The sequence below is a fragment of the Xiphophorus hellerii genome, chromosome 4 (genome assembly GCF_003331165.1).
Source record: "Xiphophorus hellerii strain 12219 chromosome 4, Xiphophorus_hellerii-4.1, whole genome shotgun sequence".
NCBI lineage: Eukaryota > Metazoa > Chordata > Actinopteri > Cyprinodontiformes > Poeciliidae > Xiphophorus > Xiphophorus hellerii.
The window spans coordinates 19,200,391-19,213,294 of record NC_045675.1 but is presented as its reverse complement, the minus strand read 5'-3'; the positions used below and the strand labels follow the sequence as shown (position 1 = coordinate 19,213,294).

The following is a 12,904-nucleotide window of genomic DNA, read 5'->3' as shown; positions in this document are numbered from 1 at the left end:
GATCTGATATTAAAAAATGTTTGGTTATTTGAAAAAAAATTACATTTTACATAAGAAAGCTCTTAAGGGGCAAATGCTTTTCCACAGCATGATACATGTAATTAAATTCACTGAGTAAAACAAAGTGCTATGGCCAATCGCATAAAGACTTTAGTGCCAGAGTAGTAGTACGAGATCAAATGAAGCAAGATTAGGTCAGTCCTATTCTCCCACATTCTGACAGCAGAATGCCATCATCTGCCTCTGAAACCAGGCTACATGTCACACGTTGTCCTCACACTGTGCATCCCCCCCGTGACAGTTTCCAGGTTTCAGTCCTTAGCCCAGCCACCGCTGACACACATCAAGGGTGTTGGTGTAAGGTATCTGTCACCACAGGAAGCAAAGCTATGCTGATCAGAAGGAGAAAGTCAATGGGTCTAACGAGAACTAAAAGAAGTAATGTGGCCCACAAAAAGCACTAAATATTACATATACTTTTAAAAAGATTATGATTTATGAAATAATAAGAGCCTGTAAATAAATTTCCACTTGGTTATGGATTTCCTATTTCAAACCACAGAAAACCAAAAGTTGCATGCATTGATAATACACAAAAGAAGATCTTTGGGGAGCTGATAAATACACAATTCTTAAGATTTATTTATGTATTTATTTTATTCTTTAGTGTTTTATTGTGTGACACTTTTATTTCGTAAAGCTACTTTACGTATTTCAGGGACTGTTTTTATTTCAGGGTTTCATTATTTCTTCTTCTTCTTACATTTATATTACAAGGATAAAAAAAAATTGAGATTAAAAACCTCTTTTTCACTCTGGTTGAAGTGAATCGAACAGCAAAACAGCAAACTTCAGAGTGTCTGACTGAGGGTGTAACAAGCAAGCTACAATTTATTTCACTCATAATAAGTTTTGGAAGGTTTCTGCCTTAAAATATGACAGACGCTTTGCTTAGATTAACACCTGCTTCTGTTGGTACATTTTACTCTCATTTTCAGACAGCGTTTGTGCCGGTATAAAATGGTGCCATAAACATATTTCTGTCTCTACTGAGGGGGGAAAAAACATAACATAATCACTTTGGCAGTAACTAAAATGATAGTGTCCCGTCTTCTTGCAGTTCTCTTTGGCTCCCAGTATGCAGCCCTGCGGCCTGCATGGGTCCCACAAGTCCAACTCATACTGCAGCACACTGCGGTATTCAAAGACGAAACACTCAGCAGATCTCTCTCACAACTAAACCAAAGGTGAAGAAAAGAAGTTAGAGGCCTGAAACAAGTGATTTTGTCCACTTCCTTAAATCCACAAGTCTTCTGAATCCAATGTTTTATTTCACTGTATTCCAATTATGAATTGTAATTACATTAAATATGTCACAAAATTATAAACTATATGAAAAGATAATGTAAACACATACATGTTCTTACATATACATGTCCTAAGGCCCAGCCAACCAAAGGACCTATTACAAGATTTTTAAATGATTGTCCACATACAGTATATTCGAAGACAAGCACTTAATGTGATTCAAGCATTTAAACATTATAACTTTTTACTACAATACAGAATTCAATGCAGTGATCTCTCTCAGGAATTAAAGTGCAATGTTTATTCAGTTTCAAAACACCACCAATCAGGCCACACACATGAAAATCAAGCACACATGGTAGAAACTGGTTGAGTTTTGCACCACAAGTCACAGCAAGGAGCTTTTTTTGCAAGAGACTATCCACTGTGTGAGTAAATATAGCTAAAAAAGCAAACAGCAGACAGAAACATGCAGTAGAGTTTCCTATAGCAGGCCTTTGGAGACTTTTGACTCAGGGAATGGGACTGGTGTACTGTGCTCTCTGATTGGACCGTTTCCTAATTCTGTCACCATTGAAACTCCAGAGAGTGCTTTCAAGAATTTGGACTTATAATCACATATTCTAATAACTGAAAATGTGACCATAAAGGCTAATGCTAACATAAGTCTGTCTCACTACATCAGTGGTGAAAAACATTTTTGCATAACAGCCAGACAGGAAAGTCTCCTTCAACATAGTAGTTTAGTTTGAAGTTTAATCAGATTTTAAGTTCCAGTAATTAGAACATGTAACTCCATGTATTTTAGTTCCACTTCTCATGTTTTTAGGGCTCCAATGGATGTAACTGTGGTACTGACACTGAGAATTGTGATGATGATGATGATGATGATTAACCTACATTTTCCTGACACTTTTTTCTATACCCACTAGTTAAATGTGAACTGGGCTACATAAATACTTAATTCACTCATAAAATATATAAAGTTTGTGCATACAATAGAGCACAATGATGTCGAATAAAAAATATGCAAAAGTCTTTTTTTGTTACAAATTGAAAGACTTCTGTTTAATGGTACATTAACATATTTTTAAATATTTAATTCAGTATAGCACACCAGTGTGGGCTCATTTGCAACACAAGTTTTCACTTGTGTTGTGAAAGTCAAATGCAATATCGTATGAAGCAAAATAGATCTTCAATGAAAGCATATTAATTAAAACAAAAGGGTGAATCAAAATAACGGAAAAATGCACACAAACAACATTATGCACACAAGGAAGCCAACTTCCACCTAGAATAACTCACGTGTGAACATCCACTGGAGCCCATCCCCAGTAGGAAATGTATCACACTAACCTTCATAGTCCATCATCATTTATGACTGCCAAAGGCTAACAGTGCTGTCTTCGCTATGAGGCCTTGGATAAGCTGTTCCCCGACTTTAACAAAACACCCAGGAAACATGTTTGCAAGGTTGCTCGCTGCCATGATGCCATGACCTCCTGTCCCATACACCTAACCAACACTTGTCTCTGAATTACAGACTCAAGGCACCAAAAGATGGAACAAAATATAAACTTAGAAAGATTTTAGCCACAACACAGATAAACAACATGCATCATCAATACAGCCCAGTAATAAAGTTCTGACCCGCAGCTATTAGTGCTTCATGCTATTAAGCAGATGACACCGATAGGAAACAAATGTGCTATGATAATGTAATTCTTGTTTTCTCAAAGAATAAGCTATAACATGAAATATGCACTTGCCATTATAAGGGATATAATAGTAAAAGCCTCAATTTGTAACCAAGTCTGTCAGATGTGGACTAATCAGTTCTGCATTTCTACATATAGGACAAAGTTATCGTCTTCTAATGCATATTAAATAAATTTGAAATCTGTTGTGGGTATTCTGTAGACCTGAACATTTAATTAGGTAACTTTTCTTTTAGCTTAAAAAGGTTTTACCAGGACTCATAATTTTAATTTCCAAAGTCCATACTTTCTCAGTCTCAAATTTTTAATCTTCTGACAAATTGTTGTAACATTTTGGGTATATTGGGTACAAAATATTTACAAAATTGAGTTTATTTATATGTATGTTCCAAAAATCATGAAACAATACGATTCTGACTTTTGATTCAGTATTGTGGTAAAAGGCAATTTTACTTTGTTTTTTGGTGCTTAGTTCACCTTAATTTTAACATTTAAGACTCATTATATATGGACAGTAACTCAAAAGGCAAGACAATCACGAGTTCAATTAAGAGTTAAGTTCATTTCTCTAATGTTTTACTTAATGCTGTAACACCTGAATTTCCCTACAGTGGAGCAATAAGTTCTGTTCTATTCTATTCTATTCTATTAATCTAAATCATTTTTCATGTTTTTTTAAGACAGGACTTAAGAGTTTTAGACTGTGCTAGTGTACTACTTTTGTTTCAAATGACAGTATATTGTTACACTGATTGAAAAATAGCGACTCTATAACCCATCAGTGTTACATTTGCCCTTTTGCAAACAAACAACATCCAAGGGAGAGGTGGTGTGTCAATTAGTTATTTAGGCTGACTGACTTCTCTTTAATGCAAAACTCCCCAGTTAGAGGTAATTCCATAGCAACATCTCTCATGTGGGATCCCATAATACAATACAATATAAATGCAGCATTAGATTTTCTTATCAACAATAAAAGGTCAATATAGTACAGAACTATAGACTCAGTGGGAACTCTTTGTTAGTGCTTTAAGCAGTTATGATTTATCTGAATATTCAAAGTAGCACTAGCTCTCCCAGATACAGGCAACAAGAAAAGTTGAGGCGTACTTGTTCCCTCTGATCCACAAATTTGATGCGTCAAAAGTACAGAGCTACACCTATCAGAGTAATTAAAACCCACAAACCGATCAGTTTCATGATAAAATCTAATTCCTTTTAAACAAAGCAGAATGCTGTTGGAGGTTCCCGTCTCCTCCACATTATCTTGTGAAGCTAGTCTTCCACTAGGCATAAAAAAAACATCTGGTTTTGCTATTCCAACTTTATCACCCAGATGATGAACAATCATGGATGCCATCAATCAACAAACATGCCGGTCTGCAAATAAAAAACAACCTAGCTTGATTATTATGCTTGAATAATGACACCACACTGCATGCTATGGAAAATAATTTTCCTCTGCACCTAACAGCACATGATAGAGTTTCATAAAACGACTACAATCTGTCACTACAAAGAAAAGAAATATAGCACCAAGCAGATGTGAATTTGTCTGCAGGCTCCCACAGTGAGAGCAGCAAGTGAGGTTCCCCACACATCTAAATGCTAATGTCATGCTGCTTCTTAAACAAAAGCAGTAGTTACGGTGTTGGCCCGGAGAATGCATCTAAAGTGATGACATACTGTATAGCAAGTGACAGCATACTGAAACATGAGCCTCATCTTCTGACTAAAACGACAAGAGTGAGGAAGGTAAAATTACAAATGTTGCATGTGTGCTAATACTAAAATAGAAGTCAAAGCTCTCAATAATTACAACTATTAGAAGTACAATGCTTGATGTGTTTCCTTCAGCCACTTATGCTGCCATGTCAAGCAAAGACTATCTTAACGAGACCAATGCCAGCGTCAATAAAGTGACAAAAAATATGCAAAAAAAACATACATATGGAAAATAAATGTCCTGCATGTGTTCATAGAGACAATACTGAATCATTAGAAAAACAATGTAGCATTCCTGGAAAATCTACAAGTGATTAATAGCCTGCATGAAATAAATAGCCAAGGTCAAAGCAAAAACATCCATGTGGCTTAACAAATAACTAAGTCATTATAAGTAAATAGATGTAATAAGAAATGGCTCTAGGTAATAACAGATGATTCCCTGCAGTGTGCTTCTATGTCTTTGAATAATCTATTTTGGTATTTTTACTCTGGCGCAGTGTCTGAGAGCCTCTGTTTGAGGCTATATTTATGGTTTATATGCTTTACCTTGTTGAACTACACCACAGCCTCCAACCTTCCACCATCCTCGCTTACTGATTGCTTGACTGAAATTAAATCCTGGTTCTCCTCTAATCTACTTAAGCTTAATAGTGATAAAACGGAGGTCCTTCTCATTGGTACTAAATCTAATCTGGCCAAAATCAAAAACTTTAGTCTTGAAATTGATAACTGTTCCGTTTTCCCCTCCCCTCAGGTAAAGAGTCTGGGTGTTATTCTTGACAGCACCCTTTCTTTCCAGTCTCATATTAACAATATTACCCGCTCAGCTTATTTTCATCTACGCAACATCAACCGTCTTCGCCCCTCCCTTACTTCCCATTCCGCTGCCATTCTTGTTCACTGTCTTGTGACATCACGCCTGGACTATTGCAACTCCCTTCTGTTTGGTCTCACCCAGAAATCTCTTCATAAGCTTCAACTGGTCCAGAATTCAGCTGCCCGTATCATTACTAAAACCCCATCCATGCACCACATCACTCCTATCTTGCAAAGACTTCATTGGCTGCCTACCAAGTTCCGCATAGAATACAAAATTCTTCTGTATACTTTTAAGGCTCTTTACAATCTTTCCCCACTATATCTCTCCAATCTTATTCATATTGCCACTCCCTCTCGTTCCCTCAGATCATCCTCCTCTATCCATTTGTCTGTCCCCTCTGTCCGTCTTACTACCATGGGGAGCAGAGCTTTCAGTCGCTCTGCCCCCCAACTCTGGAACTCCCTACCACCTCATCTTAGAAACATAAATTCATTCCCTAAATTTAAAATCGAACTTAAAACACACCTTTTTAGATCTGCCTTTTCAACATGACACAATTGGTTTGCTTGATTTTTATATAGATTTTTACATAGATTTACATATAGATTTTATATAGATACATTGTTGTGTATTTATTCTACCTACTTTTAATTGCTATATTTTATTGTTTTTGCTATTTTTCGTTCTTTGTACGGTGTCCTTGAGTGCCAGAAAGGCGCCTTTCAAATAAAATGTATTATTATTATTATTACAGTAGTTAGAGATCAATATCAGGGTTGGGCTCCCATTTAAAGCCAGTTCCACTCAGATAGAACCCTAAAGAAATGGTGAACCACAGTATTAAACAATGTCTTATCAGAATGTTTTTGATTTCTTTTGTGTATTAAACTCATCTGCTTGGAAGAGCACTCTCAAGGTTTTTTATGGAACTGTGTTTATTTTAACAGACCCTCTCCTGATCAAAAATGCTTCCACATACACGGATGTACGATGCAGACTCAGCAGGCACGGTTGAGATTTCATAGTTGACTGTACTGATTTCATACTTTTTTTTTTGACAAATTCCTTCATTTTCCACAATCCAAATGGATACTAGCAAGTTAACGAGCTAGTTAGGGAGAGTAAAAGAGGACAGTGGTTAGATTAGCTTCACATGTACAGTATCGGCCGATTGCCAGTCTCGCAAAATTAAGAAAATCAACGCTGCAGTGTGGATGATGCGCATTCATCTGATTGGTGGCGTCAGCTCTTAACCTTACCAGCTCAGTGTCACATACAAAACACCCTTTTCTCCATGTTGTGAAATAGACCAGAGTATGTGGGGGCCTTAATGTCAAACTTTAACTGTAATTTCATTTTGTTACAGTAAGTAAGATAATAAGCTGAGTCTTGATGTTCAGAAAAAAAAACAAAAGATTAAAAGAGAAGAGTTGTCACAACTTTATTAAAACAACTGCTTATCAAAAAGAAAGTATAAACATTATGCAACAATATAGCACAGATGATAACTTATCTCTAAGTTATAAAGACCAATTGGCAGTGAAAGCAGACAGCTAACATTCAGATGGATCCAGTTAATAAAAAAGACTGTTTCCAAGCTTCTCTTTTTTCTTCCTGTTTCTCCCTCTCTGTGTGCTGCCTCAGAGCCATTATTTAGGGACACCCATGATTAATGCAGCTATGAATGGGTTTCTCTTTCAGAAAGCACTGCAGGAGAACGAGTCCCTTTCCTTTTCTTTCTTTCCTCCTCCTTTCTGTGCCATTTAGCTTTGCTCCCGATCTGACCTGATTTAACCGCAAAGTGTGAAACTGGTTTGGACTCATTTGAATGTCAAGACCAGTGAAATTCTGTGCACATGTTTACTTTATCTTTTTAAGAATGTTTATGCTATCCTAATACATGTATAATTCATCTAAGTCAGCTTTATTAAAACAAAAAAATTCACAAGTATCATCCAAAATACCATTTAAGGAAAGGCACAACCAAACCAAAGTGAATAACCTTTATATATTTTTCATGTCTTAATATATTTTTCAAATAATTTCTGAAAAACAGTGTAGTGAATTCTCTTTCTGTCTATAAATGTAATTTATCAAAGGTGAAAAATATTTAAGGGCATAGTGAAGGTGAATTGAAATATGAACCCAATGAAAATCCCTGCAACCCTGAATGCTTTGAACACCTTAGTTGCATGTTTTGTTTGGTCTTCACACTTCAAAGAGCAAAGCGTCGTACCGAACACTCAGGAAAGCCTAAACAACATAACTTGACTCCCTGCATGAACCTCTTCAAGCCTCAACTAGTGACTGCTTCAACATCTGTTTTATGAGGCTGTGAATCACTGATGGACTTAAAATATAAAGGAAAACAAGATAAAAAGAAGTGTCTTAGAGGCTCTTTAATTTGGATGTAATGGGGAAGGGTGGTCTCTTGGTTTTGTTGCTTTTTTTCTACAGGCGATTCTGGAGAGGAATTGCATTTCAGTATTACACCAGTGATCTAAAAACAGCTTCCAAAGACAATTAAAGTTGACTGTCACTATACAGACTATAGTGATAGAATAATTTGAAATTGCCTCAGGTAAGCAAGATTAGTGGCATCAGTTAACTCACTCAGTCTTTGGTTACCTAGCAACAGCTTGTTGAGTAATATGAACAGTAAAAGTCTCATGTTGCTCCCAACATACTCAGGCATACTTCACTCCTCAGGCCTGTGCTTGAGGTGAGCTCAGTGTGGACTCACAGGTGACGGCTGCTATTCGGTGGTCATTTTTTGTGACTGTGTGCCCGGTTACATACTGACTCGAGCAGGAAACCACTCAGCAGTTCATATCAAACTGTTTTGTTTTACACCAAACCAATGAAGTTGAGAATGTTGTAAAGTAAATCTTGAGAGTCACAGCAACCATTCACAAGGAGCATGACTGCAGCTCTCTGTGCAGCACTGACTGTTGTGCAGTGACTTGGTGATGAAGAAACAAGGCTAGGCGGCTAACGACATCATCACACTTCCTTGTATCCTTTCGCATAATGCGGGAAATGAAGAAATGTCGACAAGTGGTATGCTCCATTATGAAATTGCAACCGTCTGTGGATAGTGTGATGAAGTCTGCACAGTTCACAGAATGCAGAAACTATGCATCAGTAAGTGGGGCCAGTTTGGCCACCCTGCCACATAACTGCTTTCAAATAAAAGATAAGAGACTGGAGTGAAAGAACAAAATGAGTAGAAAAGTTCAAGAATGAATTGTGGATAAGAGAAAAGGTCATGCCACCCCTTTTGTTAGTATTTTAAATATTCAAAACAAAGAAAAATCAACAATGATTAACATTGACTGATATGAAATCCATATATTGTGAGACATTTCTCAGCCACTGTGTCAAGTAGGCGTTCCAGGACAGCCTTGTTGAAAAACTGAAAATACTGTTGTGACTAAAACAACCTCAAAGGTGAACAAAATAGATGAGCCCAGATTTCTCAGGATATTTATGCTTCATTTTAGGAATATTGTAGATGAGTGTTAAACACTAGCATCTTAAAGCAATGGATAATTAATTACTGCCTTTTTCAGACTGTTTCTTTTATTATTACTCAGAAATCTATCATGCTATGATCACAAGATACAAATAGGACTGAAAATGGAAACGCTTTCTCATGGTTGTTCCTTTGTTACACACCACAATAGCAGCACCATTCCCTACCAGATGATTTTCTGTCCTAGCAGATCTGACTCAGACCTGATGCTGTAATCGAGGGAAGCAGCAAAACATCCACCTGTGTGATAAAAAATCCTGATTTCAACTTAAACTGCAGGAAACTGAAGCATAAACAGAGAAGCCAGCAAAGCTGTGCTGTCAAAAAACATAGAAATTAAGCTCTCACCTCTGCTCTAAGTTATTTTTGACCTCATTCCAAATAGACAGTCATGTATTCCTCAATATTTCAGTTTGATTTACAGTGAGGTTAGTTATCTGATTGTATTAGCTTACAGATCAATCAAAAGCCAAAATCTAATTCAAACCCTGATATTCTTAGTGTACAAAACATTTCCAATATATGTTACAAAGTAGAAAATGTTAAGATAAAAAAAATACTGTAACTTGTAGAAACTTTTATAAGTTACAGTTCTGAAACTATGTTATGTAAACAAAGGCATTCAAAAGGTGATGAATTATAGATTCTCAAATACTAAAGATACAAAAACTGATGATCTGGTCATTTTTGTGTAGCAGGACTGGAGGCTCTCCCCTATTTCTGGCCCATCAACAGAATCGGTGTAGTATCCTCAGCTGCAGTATGAGTAAGACCCCAAGAGGCTGCAGACTGAGTGTCAGTCTCATACTGCAGGTGTGGAACGAAATGCCCTGTAACAAAGCACTGATATAGAAACCTCACTTCTAAAAATATTGTGTTTTCATATTTAGAAGTTTCTGTCAAAGCCCCCACGCCGGATTTAAAAGTTGGACATTGTAATTCTTTTTTGTCACATTTTTCATGCTTTTGTTTTTCTGAATATTTTGAAACATGTTTCACTTCACTTCAGTTTTCTAGTTTTGTTTTTAGGTTTTTTTAATTTTTAGAGCGACTTACTGACTATTTCTTATTGGCGGATTAATAAAAACCCATCTTAGCTTGAGCACTCTGCTGAAATACTTTCAGGATCCTTGTTCAGAAAAAAAAAACATGGAAGTCAAACATGCTCCAAATACCAGTGGCACAGGAAATTTGGTGTGTATGTCTTCATTGCAAGAGACATGGAAGGATTTTATCTTGACTGTTCAATGATTTATCAATAAAACATCATCAACAACCTTTTTTATTTATTTTGTCTCTATTTATTTTACAACAGAGATCTGTTTGAATCTAAATCTGTGTTGATTTTAAGGGACGTTCAGTCTCATAACAAAAATATGTGTAATGAGAATGGAAAACCCAGCTTTAATAACTGGGTGTAATATTTAAAGGGAAAATAATATGGTGACAGGGAGACAGAAGCTCCCCTTTGCATGCAGCCTTGGCAGCACCTCTGCAAAGGCTAAACTAACTAGTTTTAGACACTAATATATCAGAAAATCCTATAAATGTAACAAAATTACAATGAAACTTATTTTAGCATTATGCTGTACAGTGTAAACTATGTGGCCCTCTACAAATTTTGTCTGGTTTTGCTTTTTTGTTACTGTTGCTTCAAAACCTGGAGATCTTGAAGCAATTGTTGGATCTATGTATTCTGTTTCTTTTATTTGTATTTTTTTTTACCAGAAAATCCTAATGATACTGTAAATGTCTGCCCATCTGTTTGTGACATTAAAAACTTAAGCTTAAGGACATTTGAACTATGCAGCATGACAACGGCTCTAAGTAACAGCAAATCCACCTTTCAATGACAGAACAACGAGGAGCATTAGGATTTGGGACTGCCCTCTTCGAAGTCCTGATGGCGTTTATTTATTGTTAAATAAGCCTCAAATGTCTCTAAATGAAAACAATTTTTGTTAAAAGGGAGTAGAAAAAATCCCTCCAAACCAATGTCATAGATGCCAGTTATCAGAATTGCATTTATAGTAATTAATATTTGAGCACTGTGCATTGTAATTAGGCCAGCATTGATACTGAAATTGCTCTAAGGCAAAACCAGCCAAACAAATGTACCTTGTACCATGTGACAGACCAAAGGAGGCTATTCAAGTGGACTAAATGCGATGGCACTAAACTGGCACGAAAATGCATTCTGCATGACTGGATGAAGACAGATGTACTATATAACACAAAGCTTGCCCTGTCCCCTGCTCCCTGAGAACAAAGAGCATCCAGACACTACGCATATCAGCAACTGCCCTTGCCTCTGGCTGGGACCAAAGGATATACAAATCCAACATCAAACAGGGGTTATGCTTTTTCACAAAGGATTTAGATCTTAACACCCTGAAAAATTCATGTTTATCTCAAGATAAGGAAATCTACAGTCAGGTTCCTCCTTCTTTTCAACTTCACCAAATATAGCCTATTTATAGTGTGTCATTTCAAAGACTTGGGAAGGAATGTGCAATAACCTTTTAGAGATTTGGAAGAAAATAGGCAGAAACAACAGTTGAACATAATAAGGCGTTTAAACAAAAGGAGCTGGCACACTTTAAACTGGAAGGGACGTCGACTACCAGCACCACTTTAAAATGAAAGAAGTTGCTATGACACGTAAAATGTCTAAAAGGCCTATTTGCAACACAGCCTAACTACAATCGATTACATTAGGCGCAGACTGGACTGCGCATTAATGAATCACCGGGAAAATGTAACGATAGGTGTGAACAGGACTTCCACGCGACAAAATTCAACTGAGTGCCCATTAAAATGTAGGTGGGCTTCGGGAAGCAAGAAGCCTTTTCCGTTCGAGCTCAGCAGCCCTGTTGTTAATAACACTGATGCTGAGGACAAACCCACACAACCAGAGCGATCAGCATCCTCCTGCTTTCCACTCCCCTCAAGATACCAAGAAAAAAAAAAAAAGCGACCACAGCATATATAGATACATACTGTGTTATTTATACATTTCTAAAAAAAAAAAACAAAAACAAAAAAGGAACATTACCTGGAGAAAGTCATATGTTTGTAAGTCCTTTCCTTTTCAGCCTGAGAGACGGAGCTGGCAGGCAGCGCATCTCTGTTTCACCGACAGCCAGCGTACGGAGCACAGCCGCTGATCACGGAGCCCCGGAACGAGCATAACACGAGGCGAGCCCACTGCAGTTGTCTGGTTGGTGAAAACAGCCCTGCGCGAGAGCCCCTTACCTCAACCCACGGCACGAGACGTACTTGGACAAAGATTAACGAAGAATATTTACTGTAATTATCCCAGTAAACAAAGCAAACGTTTAAAAATACCGTCAATCTGAGGCGGTTAAACAACACTGAGCCTCGATGGAAAACTAATGCATGATGGGGCCTTCAACTTAGTGCTTTTGTCTTTAAAAAATGGTGTGAGCTGGGGGGTTATTGTGGATCTTATACATTCGACGTTTTGAGCTTTATGTTAGTATGTTATTCCCTCATCAAAAACATGTCCGGAGTGTCGCTTTCATTCTTTCATGTATGTTTGAGAAATCCTTCTCCTGTGGCAGCCATTTGGGGCTGCCTAAACGCTTACTCAAACAATGTGCTGCCCATTTCCACAAAGCTCCTCCTTGGTGCCGCAGCCTCCAGCCGAGCTTCCCCCTCACAGAGCGCCCATTCCCTGCGCCTTACCCACTGAGCTCCACCAGAATAGCAGCAGAAGTTATGAACAAACACCACTTGCATGATGTAGGAATATTGTTGTGAGGGTAAGTG

The 12,904-nt window shown here is 37.4% G+C and overlaps 1 protein-coding gene across 2 annotated transcripts in view; it reads right to left on the bottom strand.

The window, feature by feature from the left end:
* The window catches only part of apba2b (amyloid beta (A4) precursor protein-binding, family A, member 2b), a 55,778-nt gene extending 43,472 nt beyond the window's left edge, over window positions 1-12,306 (bottom strand). For both annotated transcript variants that reach the window (XM_032560265.1, XM_032560266.1), the window contains exon 1: window positions 12,168-12,306. The gene's annotated coding sequence lies outside the window, so the exon portion shown is untranslated. The remainder of the gene's footprint in view (window positions 1-12,167) is intronic.
* Between the last annotated feature and the right edge of the window lie 598 nt (window positions 12,307-12,904).